The sequence below is a fragment of the Arachis hypogaea genome, chromosome 20 (genome assembly GCF_003086295.3).
Source record: "Arachis hypogaea cultivar Tifrunner chromosome 20, arahy.Tifrunner.gnm2.J5K5, whole genome shotgun sequence".
Taxonomy (NCBI): domain Eukaryota; kingdom Viridiplantae; phylum Streptophyta; class Magnoliopsida; order Fabales; family Fabaceae; genus Arachis; species Arachis hypogaea.
Genome location: NC_092055.1, coordinates 103660461 through 103688300, shown reverse-complemented (window position 1 = coordinate 103688300; position 27840 = coordinate 103660461).

Genomic DNA, 27840 nt, shown 5'->3' with positions numbered 1-27840 from the left:
GGAATAGCCTGAGTCTAGAGTTAAACAACAGGACCTTCTGTCCTGGTTCAAAGATTCTAGATGACAGCTTTCTGTCATGCCATTTTTTTTATTTTTCTTTATAAAGCTTGGCATTTTCGAAAGCTGTGAATCTGAATTCCTCTAGCTCATTTAGCTGGAGCAATCGTTTTTCTCCTGCTAATTTGGCATCTAAGTTTAGGAATCTGGTTGCCCAATAGGTCTTATGTTCCAGTTCCACGGGCAAGTGGCATGCCTTACCATACACGAGTTGGTATGGAGAGGTCCCTATAGGGGTCTTGAATGCTGTTCTGTAAGCCCACAGAGCATCATCCAAGCTCCTTGCCCAATCCTTTCTACGGGTATTTACTGTCCGTTCCAGGATTCTCTTTAATTCTCTGTTAGAGACTTCAGCTTGCCCGTTGGTTTGTGGATGATATGGAGTGGCCACTTTGTGGCGAATTCCATACCGAACCATGGCAGAGTAAAGCTGTTTATTGCAGAAGTGAGTGCCCCCATCGCTGATTAACACTCTAGGGACACCAAACCTGCTAAAGATATGTTTCTGAAGGAATTTCAGCACTGTTTTAGTATCATTGGAGGGTGTGGCGATAGCCTCAACCCATTTTGATACATAGTCAACTGCCACCAGAATATAAGTGTTTGAGTATGATGGTGGGAAAGGTCCCATGAAGTCAATTCCCCATACATCAAACAACTTTATTTCCAAGATTCCTTGTTGAGGCATGGCGTAACCATGAGGCAGATTACCAGCTCTTTGGCAACTGTCACAATTACGTACAAACTCTCGGGAATCTTTATAGAGTGTGGGCCAATAGAAGCCACATTGGAGGACCTTGGTGGCTGTTCGCTCACCTCCGAAATGGCCTCCATATTGAGATCCGTGGCAATGCCATAGGATTCTCTGTGCTTCCTCTCTGGGGACACACCTACGGATAATTCCGTCTGCACATCTCTTAAAGAGATAAGGTTCATCCCACAAGTAGTACTTTGCATCAGTAACTAATTTCTTCTTTTGTATTCTATTGTACTCCTTGGGTATGAACCTTGCAGCTTTATAGTTTGCAATATCGGCAAACCATGGTGCTTCCTGAATGGCAAATAGATGCTCATCAGGGAACGTCTCAGAGATCTCAAGAAAGGGGAGGGACGTCCCTTTCACTGGCTCTATCCGGGACAGATGATCAGCCACTTGGTTCTCTGTCCCTTTTCTGTCTCTTATTTCTATATCAAACTCTTGCAGAAGCAATACCCATCTGATGAGCCTGGGTTTTGAATCCTGCTTTGTGAGTAGATATTTAAGAGCAGCATGGTCAGTATACACAATCACTTTTGATCCTACTAAGTATGATCTGAACTTGTCAATGGCGTAAACCACTGCAAGTAGTTCTTTTTCTGTGGTTGTGTAATTTTTCTGGGCATCATTTAGAACGCGACTGGCATAATAAATGACATGCAGAAGCTTGTCATGCCTCTGTCCCAATACTGCACCAATGGCATGATCACTGGCATCACACATTAACTCAAATGGCAATGTCCAGTCTGGTGCAGAAATGACTGGTGCTGTGACCAGCTTAGCTTTCAGCGTTTCAAACGCCTGCAGGCATGCTGTGTCAAACACAAATGGTGTGTCAGCAGCTAGCAGATTGCTTAGAGGTTTTGCGATTTTTGACAAATCCTTTATAAACCTCCTATAGAATCCTGCATGCCCCAGAAAGCTTCTGATTGCCTTAACATTGGCAGGTGGTGGTAATTTTTCAATTACCTCTATTTTTGCTTGATCCACCTCTATTCCCTTGTTTGAGATTTTATGCCCAAGAACAATTCCTTCAGTCACCATGAAGTGACACTTTTCCCAGTTTAAAACTAGGTTGGTTTCTTGGCATCTTTTCAGAACAAGTTTCAGGTGATCAAGACAGGAGCTGAATAAGTCTCCATATACTGAGAAGTCATCCATGAAGACTTCCAGAAATTTTTCCACCATGTCAGAGAAAATAGAGAGCATGCATCTCTGGAAGGTTGCAGGTGCATTGCATAGCCCAAAGGGCATCCTTCTATAAGCAAACACTCCGGATGGACATGTGAATGCTGTTTTCTCTTGATCCTGGGGGTCTACTGCAATCTGGTTATAGCCTGAGTAGCCATCCAAAAAGCAGTAATAATCATGACCTGCTAGTCTCTCTAGCATCTGGTCTATGAATGGTAAAGGAAAATGATCCTTTCTGGTGGCTGTATTGAGCCTTCTGTAGTCAATACACATGCGCCACCCTGTAACTGTTCTTGTAGGAACCAGTTCATTTTTTTCATTATGAATCACTGTCATGCCTCCCTTTTTTGGGACGACTTGAACAGGGCTCACCTAGGGGCTATCAGAAATGGGATAAATAATCCCAGCCTCTAGTAATTTGGTGACCTCTTTCTGCACCACTTCCTTCATGGCTGGATTTAGCCGCCTCTGTGGTTGAACCACTGGTTTGGCATTATCCTCCAATAGGATTTTGTGCATGCATCTAGCTGGGCTTATGCCCTTAAGGTCACCTATGGACCACCCAAGAGCTGTCTTGTGTGTCCTTAGCACTTGAATAAGTGCTTCCTCTTCCTGTGAATTTAAAGCAGAGCTTATGATCACTGGAAAAGTGTCACCTTCTCCTAGAAATGCATATTTCAAGGATGGTGGCAGTGGCTTGAGCTCTGGTTTAGGAGGTTTTTCCTCTTTCAGAAGAAAGTTCAGAGGCTCTTTCATGTCCTCTGAATCCTCCAAATCAGGCTGAACATCTTTAAAGATGTTTTCCAACTCTGATTCGAGACTCTCAGCCATGTTGATCTCTTCTACCAAAGAGTCAATAAGGTCAACTTTCATGCAGTCTGTTGATGTGTCTGGATGCTGCATGGCTTTGACAGCGTTCAACTTGAACTCGTCATCGTTGACTCTCAGGGTTATTTCCCCCTGCTGGACGTCAATGAGGGATCGTCCAGTTGCTAGGAAGGGTCTTCCTAGAATGAGAGTAGCACTCTTGTGCTCCTCCATTTCCAGCACAACAAAGTCAGTGGGAAAGGCAAATGGCCCAACTCTGACAATCATGTCCTCAATCACGCCTGATGGGTATTTAGTGGAACCATCACCAAGTTGGAGACATATCCGGGTTGGTTTAACTTCTTCAGTTAAGCCAAGCTTCCTGATAGTGGATGCAGGTATCAGGTTGATGCTTGCCCCAAGATCGCATAAAACTGTCTTGGTGCAATCACCTTCCAATATGCATGGTATCAGAAAACTCCCAGGGTCTTTAAGCTTTTCAGGAAAGCTTTTCAGAATGACTGCACTGCATTCTTCAGTGAGGAGAACTCTTTCTATTTCTCTCCACTCCTTTTTATGACTCAAGATCTCTTTCATGAACTTGGCATAAGAAGGTATTTGCTCAAGTGCCTCTGCAAAAGGAATCTTTATTTCAAGAGTCCTTAGATAATCTGCAAAGCGAGCAAATTGCTTATCCTGCTCCTCTTTCCGGAGTTTTTGAGGATAAGGTATCTTGGCTTTATATTCCTCAACCTTAGTGGTTAAAGAAGCCTTTTTAGAGGGGTTGTTATCAGCACTTGTGTGTGTCTGATCCCTCACTGGCAATTGAATACCAGAGTCAGAAGTTGGAGTGACGTTAGACGCCAACTCACTGTCTATTCCTGGCGCCTGAACGCCAGAAATGTGCCCCTGTTGGGCGTTCAACGCTGGATTCTGCCCCATTTGTGGCGTTGAACGCCAATCCTGCCTTGTTTCTGGCGCTGAACGCCAGTTTTGGGCATGGTCTGGGCGTTCAGCGCCAGCCTTCCACCCCTTTTCTGACGTTTTAGTGCCAGAATTATTTTTCCCTGGGCTCTTACTGTCCTTATGGGAATCTTTGGTGGGGTGCTCATTTCTTGAATTTTTGATGCCTTGAGGTGGGGTATTTAATGTTTTCCCACTTCTTAATTGAACTGCTTGGCATTCTTCTGCTATTTGCTTTGATAGCTGCTGCTTTGTTTGCTTAAACTGTTCTTCCATATGTATATTAGCTATCCTTGTCTCCTGTAACCTGTCTTTGAATTCAGTTAGCTGTTTTGTTAGAAAATCTAATTGCTGATTGAATTCAGCAGCTTGTTTGACAGTACTGAATTCAGCAGTTACTGTTTTAACCTCTTCATTCATGGAAGGGTTGCTGCTTAGATACAGATGCTGATTCCTGGCAACTGTATCAATGAGCTCTTGAGCTTCTTCAATTGTCTTTCTCATATGGATAGATCCACCAGCTGAGTAATCTAAAGACATCTGAGCTCCTTCTGCAAGCCCATAGTAGAAGATGTCTAACTGAACCCACTCTGAAAACATTTCAGAGGGGCATTTTCGTAGCATCTCTCTGTATCTCTCCCAGGCATCATAAAGAGATTCATTATCTCCTTGTTTAAAGCCTTGGATGTCCAGCCTTAGCTGTGTCATCCTTTTTAGAGGGAAATATTGATTCAGGAATTTTTCTGTCAGCTGTTTCCATGTTCTTATGCTGGCCTTAGGTTGGTTATTTAACCACCTCTTAGCTTGATCTTTTACAGCAAATGGAAACAGTAATAGTCTGTAGACATCCTGATCTATTTCCTTATCATGTACTGTGTCAGCAATCTGTAGAAACTGTGCCAGAAACTCTATAGGTTCTTCCTGTGGAAGACCGGAATACTGGCAACTTTGCTGCACCATGATAATGAGCTGAGGATTCAACTCAAAGCTACTAACTCCAATGGAGGGTATGCATATGCTACTCCCATATGAAGCAGTAGAGGGGTTAGAATATGACCCCAGAGTCCTCCTGGACTGTTCATTTCCACTTATGTCCATGATGGATCTATGGATATAACTTGGACTGATTTATCTTTTTATTTATTTTATTTTATAAGAAGTAAATACTTAAATAAAATAAAATAACTAAAAAGAATTTGAATTTTGAAAATTAATTTTTTATTTTTTTATTTTTTTATTTTTTTATTTTTTTTTTCGTAAAAAAAATTAAAATAATTAGTTAAAAAAAACAGAAATTTTTGAAAAAGAGGGGAGATATTTTCGAAAATTTTGAGAGAGAGAGAGTTAGTTAGGTAGTTTTGAAAAAGTTAAGAAACAAACAAAAAGTTGGTTAGTTAGTTGAAACAAATTTTGAAAAGATAGGAAGTTAGAAAAGATATTTTGAAAAGATATTTTTGAATTTAGTGAGGAGAGAGAAAAACAATAAGATAGTACAAGATTTAAAATTTTTAGATCTAATGCTCCTTGTTTTTGAAAATTTTGGAGGGAAAACACCAAGGAACACCAAACTTAAAAATTTTAAGATCAAGACACAAGAAAACTCAAGAACACTTTGAAGACTCACAAGAACACAAGAACATGAAGGAAGAACACCAAACTTAAAATTTTTAGAAAACCAAACCAAAATTTTCGAAAATCAAAGGGGAATCAACAAGAAAACACCAAACTTAAAGTTTGGCACAAGATTTAATAGAAAAAATATTTTTGAAAAAGAAGGTTTTGAAAAGAGTATAAAAGATTCTAACCCAATCAAATTAATGTTCTAGCCAAATGAGTTATGGGACCTTATTAAAGTTTGGCACAGGATTTAATAGAAAAATTATTTTTGAAAAAGGTTTTTAAAAGTATGCTAGCCAATTACCATGAACATAAACACCACGTTCTAATTAACTGAGCTATAAATTTAAAGTGTTTTAACAAGGGATAAATAATAAAAGACTCTAAACCAAAAAAGAGAAGATTTTTCCTAATCTAAGCAACAAAATAATCCGTCAGTTGTTCAAACACGAACAATCCCCGGCAACGGCGCCAAAAACTTGGTAGCACAAATTGCGAATCACACTTTTCACAACGCGTACCACTGACCAGCAAGTGCACTGGGTCGTCCAAGTAATACCTTACGTGAGTAAGGGTCGAATCCCACGGAGATTGTTGGTTTGAAGCAATCTATGGTTATCTTGTAAATCTTAGTCAGGAAGTCAATTATGTTTATCAATTGAATTGTGAGTAACCAGTAGAGCATAAATTAAAAGTTACTTGTTGTGCAATAATGGAGAATATGTTGGAGTTTTGGAGATGCTTTGTCTTCTGAATCTCTGCTTTCCTCTGTCTTCTTATTCACGCACGCACGTCCCCCTACGGCAAGCTGTGTGTTGGTGGATCACCGTTGTCAATGGCTACCTTCCATCCTTCCAGTAAAAACTACGCTCACGCGCTCTGTCACAGCACGGCTAATCATCGGTTGGTTCTCGATCCGGTTGGAATAGGATTTGCTATCCTTTTGCATCTGTCACTAACGCCCAGCCTTCAGGAGTTTGAAGCTCGTCACAGTCATTCAATCCTTGAATCCTACTCGGAATACCACAGACAAGGTTTAGACTTTCCGGATTCTCATGAATGCCGCCATCAGTTCTAGCTTATACCACGGAGATTCTGATTAAGGAATCTAAGAGATACTCATTCAATCGGATATAGAACGGAGGTGGTTGTCAGGCACACGTTCGTGGTTTGAGGAAGGTGATGAATGTCACAGATCATCACCTTCATCACAGTTAAGCGCGAATGAACATCTTAGATAGGAACAAGCGTGTTTGAATGGAAAACAGAAATACTTGCATTAATTCATCGAGACACAGCAGAGCTCCTCACCCCCAACAATGGGGTTTAGAGACTCATGCCGTCAGAGAATACAAAGTTTAGATCTGAAAATGTCATGAGATGCAAAATAAGTCTCTAAAAGTTGTTTAAATACTAAACCAGTAGCCTAGGGTTACAAAATATGAGTGGACTATGATGGATGATGCAGAGATCCACTTCTGGGGCCCACTTGGTGTGCTGGGGCCCACTTGGTGTGTGCTGGGGCTGAGACTTTAAGCAATTCACGTGCAGAGGCCATTTGTAGAGTTGAACGCCAGTTTTTGTGCCAGTTTGGGCGTTCAACTCCAGTTTTTGATCCTTTTCTGGCGCTGGACGCCAGAATTGGGCAGAAGGCAGGTGTTGAACGCCAGTTTACGTCGTCAATTCTTGTGCAAAGTATGGACTATTATATATTGCTGAAAAGCTCTAGATGTCTACTTTCCAACGCAATTGGAAGCACGCCATTTCGAGTTTTGTAGCTCCAGAAAATCCACTTTGAGTGCAGGGAGGTCAGAATCCAACAACATCAGCAGTCCTTTTTCAGCCTGAATCAGATTTTTGCTCAGCTCCTTCAATTTCAGCCAGAAAAATACCTGAAATTACAGAAAAACACACAACTCATAGTAAAGTCCAGAAATATGAATTTTTCCTAAAAACTACTAGAAATAGACTAAAAACTAACTAAAACACACTCTAAACTATATGAAATTATCCCCAAAAAGCATATAAAATATCCGCTCATCAGGTACATACTCATGCATTAAATGTTTAAACCATATGTATTGGTACCTTTGTATATAATTCGTCAAAAAGAAAAAGAGAAAAACAAAAGAAAAATAAAAGAAAAAAAATGTAGAAAAAATAAATAAATAAAAAAAAGAAAAAGAAAGCAATAAAAATGGGACAAAATGCCCCAAAGTAAAGTTCGATAATGATCAATGCATATGTGTTGTGATCAAAAAGAGAATGCATGAGTGTGTGAAAAAGTGAAGAATGGGTAGTTAGGTTGCATTAGAATTGAATAGGTTGTTGTAGGTTAGGTGGGAAGTATAGGTTAATCAAAGATTCCAATTTGAAGCTCATTTGACTATATACAATCCTACCTTGACCCTAACCCCATTACAACCTATGGATAAGTCCTCATGATATTTGTATGCTTTTATTGAATAATTGTTGATTGTTAGATGAAAAACAAATCTTAGAAAGTATGATTAGAGAAGAATTGAGTGAATCAACCCTATACACTTGAGCGACTAGAGCGGATACACATCCGGTGAGGGTTCGATTGCTCAATTACATGTTTTCACCCATGATCATCTCTTTTTGGATTCTACTACGAGTTTTTATGTTTTTGGGCAATTTCAGGTATTTTCTAGCTGAAATTGAGGAGTTGGAGCAGAAGCCTGATTCAGAGACAGAGAAAGCACTGCAGATGCTGTCCAGATCTGACTTGCCTGCATTTGGAAGAGCTTTTTTGGAGCTACAGAAGTCTACATGGCGCGCTCTCAACGGCTATGGAAAGCTGACTTCCAAAGCTTTCCAAAAATATGTAATAGTTCATACTTTGATCCGAATTAGAAGGCCCAAAACTGGCGTCCAACGCCAGCTTTCTGCCCCCTTCCAGGCTTCTAGCGCCCAAAGAGCAGAGCCAGCGTCCAAAGGCTCAAAGAGGACCCCCTAGCTGGCATTCCACGCCCAAGGAGCCTCATAGCACGTGGATCTTATTAAAGCTCGGCCTGAACACTCACCAAGTGGACCTCAGAAGTGGATTTTAGCACTAAATAGACTGTTTTATACTTATTAGTCATCTTTTTAGTATTTAAAGGGATTATGTTCATGTAAATCAAAAAAGGAGAAGACGGACTCTCCGATTCAGGAGAGCTCCATACACGTTTTTATCTTTGTTTTTATTTTCAGTATGAGTTTCTAAACCTCCTAGGTTGAGGGGAGGAGCCCTCCTGAGTCCTATGAATTAATAAAAGTACTATTTCTTCCTCTTCGATCCGTGCTTGATCTATCTCTAAGATGTATATCCCGATCTTCATCGTGATGAATAGGATGATCTGACATATTCGCTCTGTTCATCACATTAAGACGAACGTGCCTGACAAACACCCGCGTCTACTTGGGTTCGTGTGAGTACCTGGAAGAAAAGCACGAGCCAACAGCTATGGATTTACATCTCTTATACGGTTAATCCACGATTTCGTTGGGGACTTCTCGAGACACCAGTTCAGCCGATCTTTGGAGAGATTAAAGTCTTCGTGGTATAGGCTACATCCAAGAAGCAGTGTTCTCTGATCCGAAAGATTCTACCTTGTCTGTGGAGTTTTGACTAGGATCGCCAAGAGAATGGACTGCTATGCGCTTCGCCCTTTGTCAGATTGAATATCACGACCACTGGCCATGGCTGTGTTCAACCTGTAACAGAGGAGATCAAGGACCATTGGCATGGCTTTGATCACTTACAGCCTGCCATAGAAGAAGATCATTCACAAGCAAAGAAGATGATAGTACCAGAGTTACTTCAGAAAGACAAAGCAACTCCGACTCTCAACTCTCAACTCTATTCCTATCCTTATTTCAACTTAACATCCAAATGTTTGATATTCCTATCCTTACTTCCACTTAATACCCAAAAACCTTCTGATTATGCCTGACTAAGACCTGCAAGACAACCATAAGCTTGCTTCAAGCCACAATCCTCGTGGGATCATCCCTAACTCGTTCAGGTATCACTTGGACGACCTAGTGCACTTGCTGGTACTACTGCTGTTGTACAAAATAGTGTGGGTTTTGCGTACATACGCACCAAGTTTTTGGTGCTGTTGCCGGAGATTGTTGAGTTTGGACAAACTGCCGGATTGTCTTACTCCGTAGATTAGGTAATTTATTTTATTTTATTTTAATTGAGTCTTTAATTTTTGTTTTCTTCTTCTTTAATTTTTGAAAAATCTTAAAAAAATTTCAAAAATATTTTTCTTTTCTTTGTTTGATTTGTGTTCTTGGTTTGAGTCTTTGAGTCTTTTAATTTTATTTTTCCTTCTTTAATTTTCAAAAATTTCAAAAAGGTTTTTCAAAAATATTGTTAAATTTGTAGCTCAATTGGCTAGAGCATTGTGTTCATGTTCTTGGTAATTTGTGTTTCTTTGAGTCTTTCTTTCTAAAAATTTTTTAGAAATAATTTTTCTTTGTTTAATCTTTTGTCAAGTCTTTAATTTTGGTATTTTCTTATTTATTTTCTTGCAATTTTCGAAAATCTTATTTTAGTTCTCTAAAAATTTTAAGTTTAGTGTTCTTTTCATGTTCTTTGATGCATAATTGAAGAATTGAAGATTGAGGATTGAAGATTGAAGAATTGAAGATTGAACAAAGGGGGAGCAATTAGATTAGCTAGGATCATTCTTTAGGTAGTTTTCTAGAGAGAGAAGCTCCCTCTTCTCTCTAGAATTAGGTTAGAATTAGGTTAATCTCTTCTAGATTTAGGTTTTAATTCTTGTTTCCATCTTGTTTTCTTTACAATTTCATGTTCCTACATCTTTCTTCTCTTAGTTTTTATTGTTAATTTCCCCTTTATGCTTCTTTTTATGTTGATGAACTCTTGTTGGATTTGAATTTTCTTTTAATGCAATTTATGTTTTATGTTTTTTTGATGTTTAATTGAGGTGCTATTATTAATTTCTTGCATTGGGTAGTGGTAGATTTTATTATTTCTTACAATTTTATGATACTTTCCTTTTATGCCTTCCAAGTATTTGACAAAATACTTGGTTTGATGTTAGAGTAGGCTTTTTAGAATTCTTGGCTTGGAAAGAGAAATTAGGTGCTCTTGAGTCATTAACACCTGACCTATGTTGGTGATCTAGAATTGTTAGTTAATATTATTTTCATTGACTCTAATCTTTTGCTAATTCAATTAGTAAGTTGATTAGGACTTTTGGATTAAGATTAACTAGTCTTATTTGACTTTCTTCCTATGTTGAAGATAACATTGTACCTTCTTCCGATGTTGAAGATGATGAAATAGGATTAGCTCTTGTTAATTGTTGTATGATCATTAATGACTAGGATAGAAAGCATAGATTCTCAATCTTTGCCATGAATGTCTCTCTTTAGTATTTGCTTTCTTTAATTGTTTGCTTTATTTACTTGCCATTTATTTTCTTGCCCTTTTATCAACCCAACCCCTTGAACATCATAACCAATAATTAAGCACTCGATTGTAATTCCTAGGAAGAACGACCCGGGACTAATACTCTCGGTTACTTTTATTGGGTTGGACTTGTGACAACCAAAATTAAACTTTGATTGAGTGTTAGTTGTCCGTTTGGAACTTTACTTGCAACGAGGTTATGTCTCCTTTACTGAGAAGAAATTCTAAGCCGATGGGTTCTACTCTTTCATGGCTCATCCTCTTGAATAAGTGAAGGTTCATTACTTAATTGAATTATGCCAAGGTCAAATAATGGTGCACCAAAGTCATCATATAATACAAAATTAAGTAGAACTACAGGATGACGTATAAAACAGTTTAAGAAAGTACCGAAACTATTCAAAAAAATTTATTAAGTAGAACTTATGCATTAAGAGAAACTTCATGGTGACATTCATTTGGAAGAGCTTCCTCAGGAGCATCTTATTGTGGTTGTGAAGGACTGTAGGATGGCACAAAAAAATTATTAAGAAAGCCCTGAAAAGAATTTGCACCAAAACTATTAAAAAAGGATTTCAAGTAGAACTTACGCATTAATAGATTCTTCTTGCAGACATTCTTTTGTAGGAGATTCTGTAGCTGGTTGTTGTTTAGTTTGTGGAGGATTGGAGATAGAGGTTTCTTATGAAGAAGCAATTGCTTGAAGGGACACTCTAGTAAAGGAAAACAATAAAGAACTTAATATGTAGTCAAAATTCAGGTGCGATGCGAAACAAATTTCGATGTAAATGATTAATTCCGTGATTAGAACAGAAAAGTAAAATGAAAAACTCACATATTCAATAGTTTAGATTGACTTTTTTTTTCAAAACACAAACCTTTGTTCTTTAGGATCAATTTCGAGATTAATAGTTAAGCTACTCATATTAAATAAAATTTGGTGTTAATAAAAGTATATAAAATATAAAAACTCATTATTATTAACTAAATTGAAGCCAGGATTAAATTGAAAACATCATTCAATCAATAAAATTAAATGAAATATAAAAACTCGTTATTATTAACTAAATTAAACACTTTATTGACTTGTCAGATTTCGGTGCATCTTCCATCTTTTCTTGCAATTGGATTTCTTTCTTTATTCTTGCTTCTTTAGTTGGGACAGCATCTTGAATAGGGTTGACTTCTTCGAGTCTCTTCTTATACTTTTTGAACATGAAAAGCATCGGAATTATGTCAACACAGCACACAAGTATTGAATAAGAACACAACTTTTGTTGTATGAAAACTTACATAGTTACAAGCTGTAAACACTTTTTTTTCTTTTTTTCGTGCTTTTTTTTTCTTGAAAAAAGTCTTACAGGAGTTTGTTGCTTTTTTTTTTAAAACAAAAATATGAAATTAAAAAGTACATTATGGTAGCACAAGAAATAAAAAAAATGATAAGAGAAATTATATGAGATCATTTGATGTATTTACAAACTCCTGAAAACTTAATTGTGTTTGAAATATAGGATCATTTTCGCTTGATAGATTTACAGGTGGCATTGTAAGGACAAAATAAACATTAGCAAAGAAACTAGAGAAATTACATCAGTTTTTAAGAAATTTTAGCAAAGAAACAAAAATAAAACAATATAAGATATTGAATCTTACGTTTGTAAAAAATTATAGTGAGCTTCTGTTGAGTCGTGGCCACTTTTTGGTTCAGGCTAAACAAGCTTTTTCTTTTTTAGTGTTTTTGTCTTTCTTGAAACATCTTTGTTTTTGGCTTACATCTTGGAAAAGCAAAGAATTATCAGACAAATAAATAAATAAATATTAAAAAATAACACTGAAAAGTAACATTCTCTTCTGCCGGCTTATGATTTTTTTTTCTTCATCCTTCTTTTTTCTTTTTTTTTTTAGATTTCTCCTAGATTTTTTTGCTTCTAACAATGCATACAAAAACTTCTGTTTATACAAAAGATTTTAATGAAAAATAGAATATAATTTTACAATAAGAGTTTCTGAATCTTACTCATCATCAGAGTCAGTCTCTGTTTCTGAAGATGAATCTACAATAACACGCTTTCTCTTTTTGGCTTCCATCCCGAAAAAGTACAAACACATGAGGTAAATAAACACAATAAATATTTAAAAATTACACCAAAAAGTAACATTTACTCCTTTGTCATTCTTTTCATTTGTTTTCTTTTCTTTAATTTTTCCTCTAAGTCATAGTCAGAATCAAATTCATAGTCAGAATCAATTTTGCTTTTCCGAAGATGAATCCAATATAACAGATTTCTTCTTTTCTTGCTTCTTTTTTTCCCTTCTTTTCTTATTTTGCTTCTTCCCTCAACTGTGCTCTTTTTACGAGGCTTTAAAATAGAAACTTATTTAATTAGCATAATATATTATAAATAATTATACCAAATTATAAAAAATTATTTTTTTTAGTTACCATTTCATCCTTTGTCTCACGTTCTATCTTCTTAACCAACCTCTCCCTTGTTCAATGTGGCACCCATGGTTGTCCGGGTGTTATATCCGCTGGTGTATCAATGTATTTGGATTTATGAAAATATATAATCATCAATACAAAAAGACACTCATTTACAGCATATTTATTTTCCTTCTTGTGACCTTTGATTCCTTTAATGAGGCTCAGCACATAAGTAGCTTAATTTCATTCTTGTATGGTGTCAATATGAAGGATTGCTGACTGATAAACCACAATTTTATAGTTTATTTTGTATTGAATTTGGTAGATTTCATCAACTTTTCCAGCACTTATTCACTAAAATGGCATGGTTTTGTGAATTCTTCCTAACTTGTGCTTCGTAACACCCTAACTATCAAAACGTCACACTTCTGGCTGTGCCACTCTGATAGCTGGGGTATTACGGCGACTCTTACAATATTTAATAATAAAATATGAGCCTGTTTAAAACGTAAACCGTATTTTTTATTTTAAAAGACCATTTAAAACAAAGCATAAATCCATAGTTACACCCATACACATACATATACATAGTATTAGCTTACAAGCTTTACATAAAACAAATCCTATCCCTCTTACAAATTGTGAAAGATAAAGGCGTGGGAACAATAAATAATAACTAAAGCAATGCAAAACATCGCGACAACAACTAGGTAAATTCTTCATGACTTCTGCATCCATATCCTGAAAGGGAAAATCTGTGGGGGAGTGAGAACATCGTCCTCAAAAGGGTTCTCAGTTGAGGGTTTCGAGAATTGTTATAAAAAGATATTTTTAACGAAAACTGTTTTAAAAACTCAGTAGTCATCGTTGTCTTATGAATCTATTCAAATATCAACATATGGTTAAATTCGAAATTCCAACACCCACATCTTAATTTTGTAAAGTTCCATTCTTTATAAATAGACATAATATTCAATATAAATACCAAGGGATCAATCAACCCAAACTTACCAATCACGGCCTTCGGCCCAATACACAATCAAATCTCGGCCTCCGGCCCAACAAAACTCATCACCATTGCAATCAATCCACCACCAATACTTAAAGCAGAAATCAGTCACAAGCACAAACAAATACAAGGCAAATACACTAAAAGAACAGTTACAGCAAATATTACAGTTACCAGTTAAGCAGAACTTATCAGATAGACAAACCAAAACAATTTAAGCACACCCAAACAATTGCAAACAAATGGTGTATGATGCATGTCTGTCCTACTGGCCAATTGCAAACAAATGGTGTATGATGCATGCCTGTCCTACTGACCGTGAACTCACGTGTTGATTATTTTGCCAGAGCCTGACACATCCGCTAGCTAACCCGGATATCATCCTCTTGAAAACCGGTGGGCGGTACACCACCACGAACCCCACCATTGTGAGCGGTACACCACCACGAACCTCGCAAGATCTTCAATTGGAAAACAATACACACATGTGGGCGGTAAACCACCACGAACCCCACAAAGCATTCACTTTTAAAAACATGTGAGCGGTACACCACCACGAACCTCATACAACATTCTCTTTAAAAACATGTGGGCGGTACACCATCACGAACCCCACATACGTCTCGACAATGGGCAAGCGGTAAACCACCACGAACCTTGCTAGGTCAAGCTCAAAACAATTTCATATTTAAACCTCTTTCTCAACATTTCACCAACATTTTATCAGCAAGTACTACAACAGTACATTCTTAAAAACATTTGATAATAATATAGGAATCTTTTCTTAAGATCCATACCCAAGGTAGTTACCAAAATAACATCGGCAGCCTAATTTCAATTCTATTTTTAAAATACCAAATGAATTTGGAATTACACAAACTTTATGTCCAGGCAACCGTCTTGGATTAAGATTTCTAATAAACTAAAAATCATAATTTTCTAATCAATCTAGCCTCGGGAATAGAAGGAAAATAATGCTGCTCTACAGTGCTTAGAACCAGAAAAACAGCAACAGTGTGTCATATTCAATATTCCATATAAAATTCAAATTAATTCCAACCACCTTTAAAATTAATATGGTTAAACTTAACTTATTCAAGTTTCTTTCTCAATAGGTTCCAGGTCAACATCATTTTTAATGAAGAAGTTACATAATTTGAAAGTTGGATAGAAATAATTCAAAATCTGTTTTAAAAATCAATCAGCTTAGTATCTTTCAACTTATATAACTTTTACTACAAAACTTCAATTAGGCTAAAGTTTAGCTTGAAAACTCCTAACTTATCTGGACACAAGTGTGTCTTGTTTGCAACACAATTGCTATTTAATTCTAAGAGTTACAAGCATTGGAAGTTGATGCATAACTTGTTGAAAACTGATTCTTTCCGGCTTTGATCACCAGTTTTAAAAAATTCACAACTCCCATTCCTTAACTTCTAAAATTATAAAATTTTAGTGAAATAAACCAAGTTAATCAAATTTTAAAACAAAATTGGTTTCACTCCAAAACTCATGTCGTAGGAGTCGCAGCAAGACAAACAAGTTTCTGCCCTGTTTGAACTTCTCTGCTGCAGGACAGATTTATCAACTTAACTTTAAAAATTTGCCATAAATTGTACATTTAACAAAAATGCCTCAAATTTTCCAGTTCCATTCCCTATGCTCCCAAGTTTAATCCAGACTTGGTCCCATGCAATTTCGATCATCACAGAATTAGTTATATCTTTTCAAAGTTTCTAACTTCGTTAAAAAGTAATGCAGAAAATCAACTTTCATAATTCAACTTTGAAAAATCATAACTAATTCTCTAGTTAATACGAAACCTTTAAAATTGAATATTGATAACTATACTTGTTGTAGTTCGCTTCGCTTTTAGTCTCATGTAACTCCAATCACTATTAAGATGCCGGTTCACTTTCAAAGTTGCCGTTTCATTTCAAAACTTCAGATTTTCAACAAGTAGTTTAGTATTTCAAAATTCAACCCCTTTTATACTTCTCAAAATCAATTCCAAATCAACTACCAACCAAATTCATCGCCATCACAATACAGCAATAACCAGCTCAACGACAACAATTCAATATAATCATCAAAATTTAGAAATTCTTAACAATTGGTCATCAAACAATTCCCAATCCACATAATCAATCAATATCACTAATCAACAATTCAACCAACTTCCATATACTCAATTAAGATCCACAATCTCTAGACACCTCAATCACCTCAATCAGTCAATAGCTCAATCAAGCAAACAATTTCGTTATACAAAATAACTCAATTCAATCCATAATGTTTATGTAATCATAGAGTAAATATATTTTTCGCTTTAATATCAATTTTTAACAACTCTTGAAAATAAAATAAGTTTAAGAAAAATGCCCCTACCTCGAGGAATTAAGCCCGCCGCGATTCTAACGCAATAAGTCCCTTTTTCCTTTGGCTCGCAACAACACAGCCTCAACCACAGTTACTTACTGCTTCCACAACAACAGCCGCAACTTTAGATGCAATGTAAAATAACCAAAACTCACCCCTAAGCAATAACGCCACACATTCCTCAATAACGTAAAGCAGACGGTCAACTAAACTAGTTTTCGGAGTAAAGCAACTTACTGAAATCGAGGATAAGTGGGGGAACCAAACCGCAGCGGCTCCGACGAGCTCCAACAGCGATAAAAACTTCAGTGACGGCGGCTGTAACAACATGCAACAACAATAAGACTCTCGGAATCTCAAAATGATGTAAACTCAACTCAAAGCCCTTACCGGCAGTATTTCCGACAACGGAAGCGGCGTTCCCTGGCAGCAGAAGCGGCGGTGAGCTGGGCGCGGGTCTTCCCTCTCTCCTCTGTCCCCCGTGCTCTCTCTCTCCCTTTCCTGTGCGACCCAACGGCTTCCCTATCAACGGCACGGCGGCAGTGACGACTGGGAACCACGGACAGCAATGGCAGGCAAGACGCGATGGTGCGAGACGTCGGCGACGGCTCCCCAGCTCGTGCTCATCCTCCCCTCGGTGGCGTCAGTGGCGACGGTTCAGCGGCGACGGCGCGTCTCCCTCTTCTCTTCTTCGTCAACAATGGGTTCCGCGGATCTCCTCTCTTCTCTGTCAGCGACGGCGGCGACGGTGGCAGTGACGCCCACCGCGCCGCCTTCCCTTCTTCCCTCTCTCCATGCTCTCTGCGGCCCCCCTTCCCTCTTCCCCTTTCTTTCTTTTTCTTCCTTTATTTTCTTTCTTTGCTTACCGTAGGTTTGGGGGTTGGTGGGCTGGTGGCTAGGAATATTGTGTAGCTGAGGGATGAGTGTTAGTGAAATTAGGGTTAGGTTTTTGGAAATTTTGGATTGATTTGGGTTTATTTTAATTTTAATCAAATTAGGACATAGAATAGGAATTTAAAATTCAATTAAATTTTTAAAATTATTTTAAAATATTATTTGTTGTATTAAAATACTAATTGATTCTCAATTAATTATTTTAATTAAAAATATATAGTAATAAAATTAATTTTTTTTTGTCCTTAAAACTTAATTTATTAAATTATAAAATATAAATTATTTAAATCAATTCATACAAAATTCTTATTATTTAATAACTATCAACTTTATAATTTAAATATAGAAAATAATTCAATAATTATAAAATTAGATAAAATTTTATTTTAAATAACCAAACCTCATTATTTTTGAATTTCTAAAATTTTAAGTTGTAAATAGAAAAATACTCAATAATAATAGAGTTTGGATAAAACCTTAATTTATTCCAAATTCAATTAATCGATACTGTCTTTAATTATTCTCAATAAAATCATTTATGAAATTAAAACTGTAAATAAATATATGATTTGAAATTTATTCATGATAATACTTTTCAAAAGTTTTAGGTCTTATATGCTTAAGAGTAAAAGCATGCTTTTTAGACCCTTAATTTGCTAATTTTATTTCACTTTAATTCCATTCGATGCCTTGATGTATTTGATGATGTGATTTCAGGTTTCCAAGGCAAGTATGGATTGAAGGAGTGAGAAAAAAACATGTAAAAGTGAAGAATTCATGAAGAAATGAAGTTTGGAGTATTTTACAGACATGCGTACGCACAACTGCAGTTTTTACATCCATGCGTATGCACAGGAATTGATGCGTATGCATGATTACATTTTTACATCCATGCGTACGCATGGTTAGACATGCGTATGCACGAATGCAATCAGTGACTCATTAATGAGAAGACGTTGCAGGTGATTTCTGGACCTGCTAAAGCTCAATCCAACTCATTTCTGAAGCTATTTGAGGCCAAATTCAAGAAGGATGAAGACGGAGCAATTAGGTTTAGTTTAGAATCATGTTTTAGGTTATATTCTAGAGAAAGAAGCTCTCTCTTCTCTCTAGAATTAGAGTAGATTTTGGTTAAATTTCTCTTAGATTTAGGTTCTATTTCTTGTCTTGATTTAGTTTTCATTGCAATTTCTTATTACTACATCCTTGCTTTCTTAGTTTTACTTGTTATTTCTTGTAATTAGTTACTTTTATGTCATCGAACTCTTGTTGATTTTCATTTCCTTTAATGCAATTGATGTCTTTTTATATTTCTTATTATTTAATTGAGTTGTTATTGTTACTTTCTTGCATTTGGTAGTTTTGGATTTTATTATCATTACAATTTTACCATTCCTTTCTTTTATGCCTTCTAAGTGTTTGATAAAATGTTTGGTTGGATTTTAGAGTAGAATTTTATATTCTTAGCTTGGGTTGAGTAATTGAAGACTCTTAAATTGTCAAATTATTTTGTTAATTGGTAATTGATGATTGCTAGTTAACTTGAATTACACTAAAGCTAGTCATTTCCTAGGATTTGAATTATCTTCACTTGACTTTCCTTCAATTATTAGAGGTTAACTAAGTGAGAGTAAAAGACAATTACCATCACAATTGAGGATCATAATGATAATAGGAATTTTAATTCTCACTCCTTGTCAAGACCTTTCTTAGTTGTTAGCTTATTATTTCATTATTTACATTTCTTGTTTCTTATTACAAAAATCCCAAAATATTTCATAACTAATAATATGCACACTTCCTGCAATTCCTTGAGAGACGACCCGAAGTTTAAATACTCTCGGTTATTATTGGTTTGACTTAAGTGACAAACAAAATTAAACTTTGATTGAGGGTTAATTGTTTGTTTGGATCTATACTTCGACGAGATTATTTTTATGAAAATTCTAAACCAACGATTTTCCTCCGTCACTGACATGTGAACTGAAAAAATTTTGCTTATTGTTGTTGACAACAAGAAGCATTTCTGGATGAAGAGAATGAATGTCCTTTTGAACTTCAACTGATTTTCATGTCCATCCACACTCATTTCCAACAAGGATTTTGTCAAAACCGACAAAAAACAACCTTTGAAGGTTTCAACAATCCTCTTTTTCTCCTCAGTGATGTCTTTATAGATAATTTTTTTTTGGAAAACAATCCCTTGCAACAACACCGAAATACCTTAATAAGAACAAAATAACGTAAAAATAACACTGAAATTTGATTGATATAATATACAAGAAAAGAGAATTTTATTAATTATATTTAAATCAAGGGCATCCCCTATCTTTGCAGGGGTGATCTTGATTTTTCCATAGCGTATATTCAAGGAGCTTTTATATAAATCAAAAGAATGAGCTTGTTCATTTAACTGCTTGTGATTGACATTTAAGCTTGTGATATGTCTCAGAACACCAAATTCTAATTTCTCCATAAGAGCTATCTTCTCAGTAGTCATTTTGTTGAATATTTTAAAAATTATTCTTATACAGCATCTCAAATCATGATTTTTCTGCAAAAAATTGAAAAGTTATATGATATATTTATAATACAAAAATAGAGTTGATTTAATATGCTTACTTACATCATATACCAGTGCCTCCTTTTTTAAGATGCTCTTTTCAGCAACTTTTTTTATTGTCATTTTTTCTATAAAAAATAAAAAATTCGGTTAATATATAACAACACTACATTTAACTCCTCATTATACAAAATAATGATCAATATAGTTTAAAGGACACCAGAAGCACTACAATAACATTCTATGACCAAATTATACAAAATACAGGACAATAACACCAAGTACACCTCACTTCACTCCTAATTGTACTGACATTACTTAATAATTGCTACACATAAATTCATTTAAAATATAAGCACTCAAACAAGACTCAAATATTTACAAAAATACATGCATGTAAATTTTCAATCCAGAAAACTCATTAATATGAGTTAGATAACACCGGCCTAATACATTTATCATAAAACAAACACTATAGAGAGAACTACTATTCGTAATTTCTACTTTATCGCAAGAACACAAACTGAATTTACTAAATACATAGAAATATGACTATCTAGTGTTTCGCAAGAGAGAATGCGAAAGAGAAAACTGAATAGAACTTGTCGATTAGTTTAGAGTACCTTAAATAATCTTTCGTCTCTTCTTGCAATGTTTCTTGTTGAAGATTTTAAATGTAGCATGAAGATTTCCTTGAGTTTTCGCAGATATTTTTGATAGATTTTGAGAGTGATTTAAAATTTCTGTGTTGCAGTTTTGAACGAAGAGAGAGAAATCGTTTATCATATTAGAGTGCGTGGCACGTGAAACGTCTCTTCGTTATTGAACACGTGACGTGGATGCGTGTGTGCACGCTTTGTGTATTGAAAATTATTCTTGTTGGGTTTAAGCCAATTTAATTGGACTTAGTTATCAAAAATGCTTGTATGTGTATGATAAATTCTAATTTTGTGGTTTATCTTGTGTTGAATTTAGTGGATTTTATCAACTTTTCTCACATTTATTCAAAGAAATAGCATGGTTTTGTGAATTTTTCCTAAATTGTGCTTAAGGGTGAAAATATTCTTTTTAGGCCCTTAATTTGCTAATTTTAATTCTCTTTAATTTCATTCCATGCCTTGATATATTTGTTGAGTGATTCCAGGTTTATAAGGCAAGGATTGGATTGAAGAAGTGAAGAAAAAGTATGCAAAGAGGAGAATTTATGATGAAATGAGGTTTTGGGAATCTGCCATACGACGCGAATGCGTGACCCACACGTATGCGTGACTTGAAAAATGGCAATATGACGCGTACACGTAACCCACGCGTACGCGTGACAAGCAGCACGTGACTTCATTAAAGAAAATATGCTAGGGGCAATTTCTGGACTTGCTGAAGCCCAATCCAACTCATTTATGAACCTACTAAAGGCCAAATTCAAGAAGGAACAAGGGGAGAGCAATTAGGTTTAGAATAAAAATATGCTTTAGGTTATATTCTACTTAGAAGCTCTTTCTTCTCTCTAGAATTAGGGTAAATTAGATTAAATTCCTCTTAGGTTTAGGCTTTAATTCTTGTCTTGATTAGTTTCTTTATAATTTCTTGTTGCTACATCTTTGCTCTTTTAGGTCTTCTTGTTAATTTCTTATTTTGGTCATTTTTATGTTTATGAACTCTTGTTGGATTTTGATTTTCTTTAATACAATTTTGATGTTTCTTTGTTTATTGATGTTTACTTGAGTTGTTATTATTGTTATTTTGCATTTGGTAGTCGTAGATTTTATTAATTCTTGCTATTTACTATACTTTCCTTTTATGCCTTCTAATTGTTTGATAAAATGCTTAATTGGATTTTAGTGTAGAACTTTGTGCTCTTGACTTGGGTTGAGTGGTTGGAGACTCTTGAGTTATCAAACTCTTTTGTTGATTGGTGATTGAGGATTGCTAGTTGGCTTGAATTCCACTAAAACTAATCTTTGATTAGGACTTGTGGATTAAAGTTGACTTTGCTCACTTGACTTTCCTTCAATTGTTAGAGGATGACTAAGTGAGAGCAAGAGACAATTACCATCACAATTGAGGATGATAATGATGATAGGAATTCTAATTCTCATTCCTTGCCAAGACTTTTCTTAGTTGTTAGCTTATTTCTTTTGTTATTTACATTTCTTGTTCATCATCTCAAAAACCCAAAAATACTTTCTCATAACTAATAATATGTACGCTTCCCTGCAATTCCTTGAGAGACGACCCGAGGTTTAAATACTCTCAGTTTTTATTGGGTTTGACTTAAGTAACAAACAAATTAAACTTTGATTGAGGGTTATTTGTTGGTTTGGAACTATACTTGTAATGAAATTATTTTGTGAAAATTCCTAACTGACAATTTTCCTTCATCAAGTTTTTGGCGCCGTTGCCGGGGAATTGCATATGTGCGCTTGTTATTGGTTATTGTATATATGTTAATATCGTGAATAGTTACTTTAGTTTCTTTGGTAGTTCTTGCTAGTTGTAGGACTTTGCTTTTCTTTATTTCTTATTAGTTTTGGTCTTTATTTTCTCTTACTACTATGAATTCTCATCAATTTGACTATGAGTTTAGTTTTAACTATGTTGTAGGAAATGAAAATTACAATGAGGATATGCATCAAGGATGGAACAATCAAAGGTGGGAGGCACCTCAAGCATATGATCAACCTTCATGGCAACAACCTCCTCCAATGTACTATGAGCATGAGCCATTCCATAATGCATACCAATCCAATGGTTATGGTGGGTCTACTTGTGGTTATCAACCACAACCACCATATGCCTATGAAGCCCCCTCTTCAACATAGCCCTCAACCACCATACTCACAAGCCTCATATGACCAAACACCTCCATATGACCCTAGTCCATATCCACCATACAACTACCATATGAGCCATATGAACCATACTTAGAGCCACCATAATTCCAACATCAATACTTTTAAGAACCACCACCTCACTATTCTTACCAAGATGAACCACCTCCTATATATGAGAAGTTTTAACCACATGATGAATTCTCCCTTCCACCAAAATCCTCGATGGAAGAATATTCATATCCATTAATCCAAGAGCAATATGATCCTACTTATGTTAGCCAAGAGGAACAAGAGCAAGGGATTGTCTCATGGAAGCGATGGATCAGCTTAGAAAAATCTTGATTCAAAAGGAGCAAGAGGAAGTCCAAAAGAGGCACGAAACTATCATGGCTAACTGTTCATACCATGGGTCGAGCTATGCGACCTGGGATGGATGAAGACAAAAACGACTGACCTCTTATAAAGGTTGGTCAACACCGACCTCTTCCCAAAGAGCTCGGCCAACTTGCTATAAGAGCCCAAGAAGGCCCAAAGCAGAAGATCACAGCCCATCTAAAGGCGGCTGACTAAAGATAAGGGGACTCACCCACAAAAGATAAGATAAGATAATTAATTTATCTCAAGAAAGGTCACCCCACACTACTATAAATACACTGGAGCACCCAGGTATAACTCATATTCTGATTCTGCATAAAAAACCTGCATAAAGCATGTGCTAACTTAAGCATCGGAGTCTCTTGCAGGTACCACCACCCTCTGGTGACCAAGGATCAGCAGCATCTCAAGGCTCAGCAAGTTAAACACGACAGCTCCGACCACAACGGCAGATCTCCTCCGAGATCGACCTTCAGTTTCAAGTAACCCTCGGAACATTGGCGCTGTTGCCGGGGAACTTGGAAGTCATCCCATCATCATGGAGGACAACCTTGACAACGATCACAACTCTGGCTTGGAGGACAGAATGCCGCATAAGAACACGAATGCCACACCAAAAGATACACCTCAAAATAAGGGAGATAAACAAACCCCAAACACAGAAATCCTGGAAGCTATCTGTGAACAACAGCATCACCTTAAACAGCTTGAACAAGAAGCCGACCGGCAGCGGGAGGCCAAGCGAGACCTTCGTAGAGAAACAAGACGGCGTCGAGAGCTGGAGGACAAGCTCCTGAAGCTCAAAGATGATCTCAAAACTAAGACCACTCAATCCAGCCACGAAGATAGCCCCCACAAGGACCAAGGCCCGTTCACAAAGGAGATCATGGAAGCTAAAGTTCCGAAGGACTTCAAAGCCCCCGACATGACCCTGTACGACGGTACGTCTGATCCAAGTCATCATCTCAGCAATTTCAGAAGTCGGATGTATCTTACGGATGCCTCAGATACAATCCATTGTAAAGCTTTCCTGACCATTTTGACCAAGACGACAATAAAGTGGTTCGACAGCTTGCTACCAAGGTCAATAACAAGCTTCGATGACCTCGCCAGGAAGTTCCTAGCTAGATTCTCCATCCAGAAAGACAAAGCCAAACATGCCCCAAGCCTGTTAGGGATTAAGCAAGGAGATCGGGAGAGCCTCCACAACTACATGAAAAGATTCAACAAGGCATGTCTGGACATACAAAGTCTGCCAACAGAAGCTGCCATTATGGGTCTCATTAATGGCCTGCGAGAAGGACTCTTTAGCCACTCCATATCCAAAAAGCACACAACATCTCTGAACGAGGTACAAGAACAGGCAGAAAAGAATATTAATATGGAGGAGAATTCTCGACTAGGAGAAACCCCAAAATCCGGATTCTCCTATCCACCTCGGGACAAGGACAAAGAGTCCATAAAAAAAGAAGATCAGCCTACTGAAAAACCTAAAAAATACCACAACTACACTCCCCTCAAGGTGTCTGATAAACCACTATTTTATGGTTTATATTGTATTTATTTATGTGGTTTTATCATGATATTTACCTACTTATTCATTAAATAAGCATGCATTTATAATTCCTTCCTAAAGTTATCGCATGATTGAAAACTTGCTTCCTAGAGACTTTTAATTATATATTTTATTCCTCCTTTATTCCATTCAATGCCGTGATCTGTGTGTTAAGTGTTTCCGGCTTTATGGGGCATGAATGAGTTGGAGATTGGAGAGGAAGCTTGCAAAAATGGAAGGAACACAAGAAATTGAGGAGATGACCAGCGAGAAGCGACACGGCCGCATGGATGACGCGACCGCGTGAAGAATAGGAAATTGCAGTGACGCGGCCATATGGATGACGTGACCGCGCGGCATGGAATAGCACAAGCGACGCGGCCGCATGGACGACGCGACTGCATGGCAAAGCAGAAAGCCGAATGACGCGGCCGCATGGATGACGCGGCCGCATGACATGCGCGGTCTGCATAATCTGTAGAATCGCTGGGGGCGATTTCGGGCCCTATTTTGACCCAGTTTTCGGCTCAGAAAAGCAGACTAGAGCCAGAGAACATGCAGAAACCAACAACAACATTCATTCCGCATAGTTTTAGTTTTTAGATCTAGTTTTTCTCTCCTCTAGGTTTTTCGCTCTACACATTCATAGTTTTTAGGATTTGTTATGTTCATTGTTTTTGCATTGGGATATTGAGAAGAGTTATTGCCTCATCAAGACTTCGACATTCTAGTTCGTTTTCTTTTCTTGTCTCTTACTCTTCCATGTTCCTTAATTTACTTAATTTTACCATTGGATTATTTTAGCATTTATCAATACAAGAACTACTTTTATTTTTAATTAATCGTTTGATCATTATTTATCATGTCTTTCTTTAATTCCCTCTTTTATTTTATGGATTTTGTATTTACAATGAGCGAGTAGTTCCCTAACTTGATGGGGAGTTGATTGAAAGGAACCCTTGAGTTAGGATGCTCAAGAGAGAGATTGTAATTGGGTTTATTGTTGGATTGCTCTCTATTCACTAATACCAATCCTCCCAAGAGTGGATTGGAACTTGTGGATAGAACAGCATTCCAACTCGTTTGACTTACCCTTACTTAGTAAGGGACAACTAAACACAATAACCCTCAATTGTCAATTAATCTTGAGAGTACTCCAACACGAATAGGGCTTCCAGCTAATCAACTCCCAGTCAAGGCTTTTATTTAAATTTAAATAAATTCTCTAATTTAATTTTCTGCCATTCAACTCAAACCTTTTTGAAAACATCTGATTAATAAAATAGCACACTTTTCTGCAACTCGTTGGGAGAGGAACTGGGACTCATACTCCCAGTATTTTGATTTTAATTTCTGTGACACCCTTCTAAATTGATGAGCGGATTTCTGGTTGGTTGAGAACTATACTTGCAACGCATATTTTATAATCATTCTTAACTCGCCGATTTCCGCACGCATCAATTTTTGGCGCCGTTGCCGAGGAGTTGCAATAGAGTGCTAAAGTTATTAATTAGAATTTATTTATTTGCATTTTATTTTATTTTACTACTATGAGCTGCTTGTTTCTTTTGTTAGATGACACGTTCGCTTCCTGATCCAAGCTTGCTAATATTCGATCCTGAGATTGAAAGAACTATTTCACGAATAAGGCAAGCTCGGCGTCAGTTAGTCCTTTCTGAGGGCGGATCTGAAATGTCATTTGAGAAAGAAACCAGCCTCCGTTCTACTGATTTGGTTGTATCATGCGCAGGTAACTTGGCAGCAGCCAAGAGAGTTACTATCCAGGAGGCTGGAGCCCCTGATTTTACAATGCAACCATTTCAAGCGCATCACCCAGCGGTAGCTACAGATTTTGAAATAAAGACCGCATTGTTCAATTTGATGCCCAAGTTTCATGGCTTACCTGCTCAAGAGCCTATCAAGCACCTGAGAGATTTTCAGGTAGCCTGTTCTACTGTCAAGCGTGAGGGTGCAGATGAAACTTCAATTTTGCTGAAAGCTTTCCCGTTTTCTCTTGAGGGAAAGACAAGAGAGTGGTACTATACTCAACCAACAGCAATTGTATCCAACTGGGATACACTGAGAAGAGAATTCTTGGAAAAGTTCTTTCCAGCTGAAGTTACTGATAAACTAAGGAAAGACATTTCCATGATTGTTCAGGATGACTCCGAGACGCTTTATGAATATTGGGAGCGCTTCAATAATCTTCTGGAAGCTTGCCCCCACCATATGATTGACAAGATATTATTACTCGGTTATGTCACACAAGGAATGAGGCCCCAAGATAAGACCACATTGGAAAGTGCTAGTAATGGGTCTATGAAAAAGTACAAGACCATTGATGAGGCATGGCAATTGATCAGCGACTTAGCTGAATCTACTATGAACCATAGGCAGAAACAAGACCGTTCAAAAGCCGTTGCAGAAGTATCCTCTAGCAGAGAGACTACTGCTCTAACTCAGAGTATCTGTGAAATGACCAACTTGTTGAAGCAGATGCAATTGAACCAACAACAAGTTCAGTAAGCTCAACCTTCTCTAGCACAGCAAAACCAACAGTTAGTCCCACAGAGAGTTTGTGGAATCTGTGCTGATTATAGCCATTATACTGATGAATGTCCGCAGCTCCAGCAGGAAGACAACACCGTGACAGCCACACATAACTTCTATGACCGCCCTAACCAAGGGTACAATCAAGGTGGCAATTACAACCACGGATGGCAAGACAATTTTAACCAGAATTGGAGGGACAACAACAACAACAGGCAGCAGAATCAGAATCAGCCTTACAGAGTACCTCACCTAAGGCAATCCCAAGGACCATAGAATACCCAACAGCAGACCTCTCAATTTACCCATCCTTCTTCATCTGCCAATGATGACTTACTACAATCTATTGATCGAAGACAGCAGACCATGGAAAATAGCATTAATGTCACCCTAAATGGTCTGAACACTACTT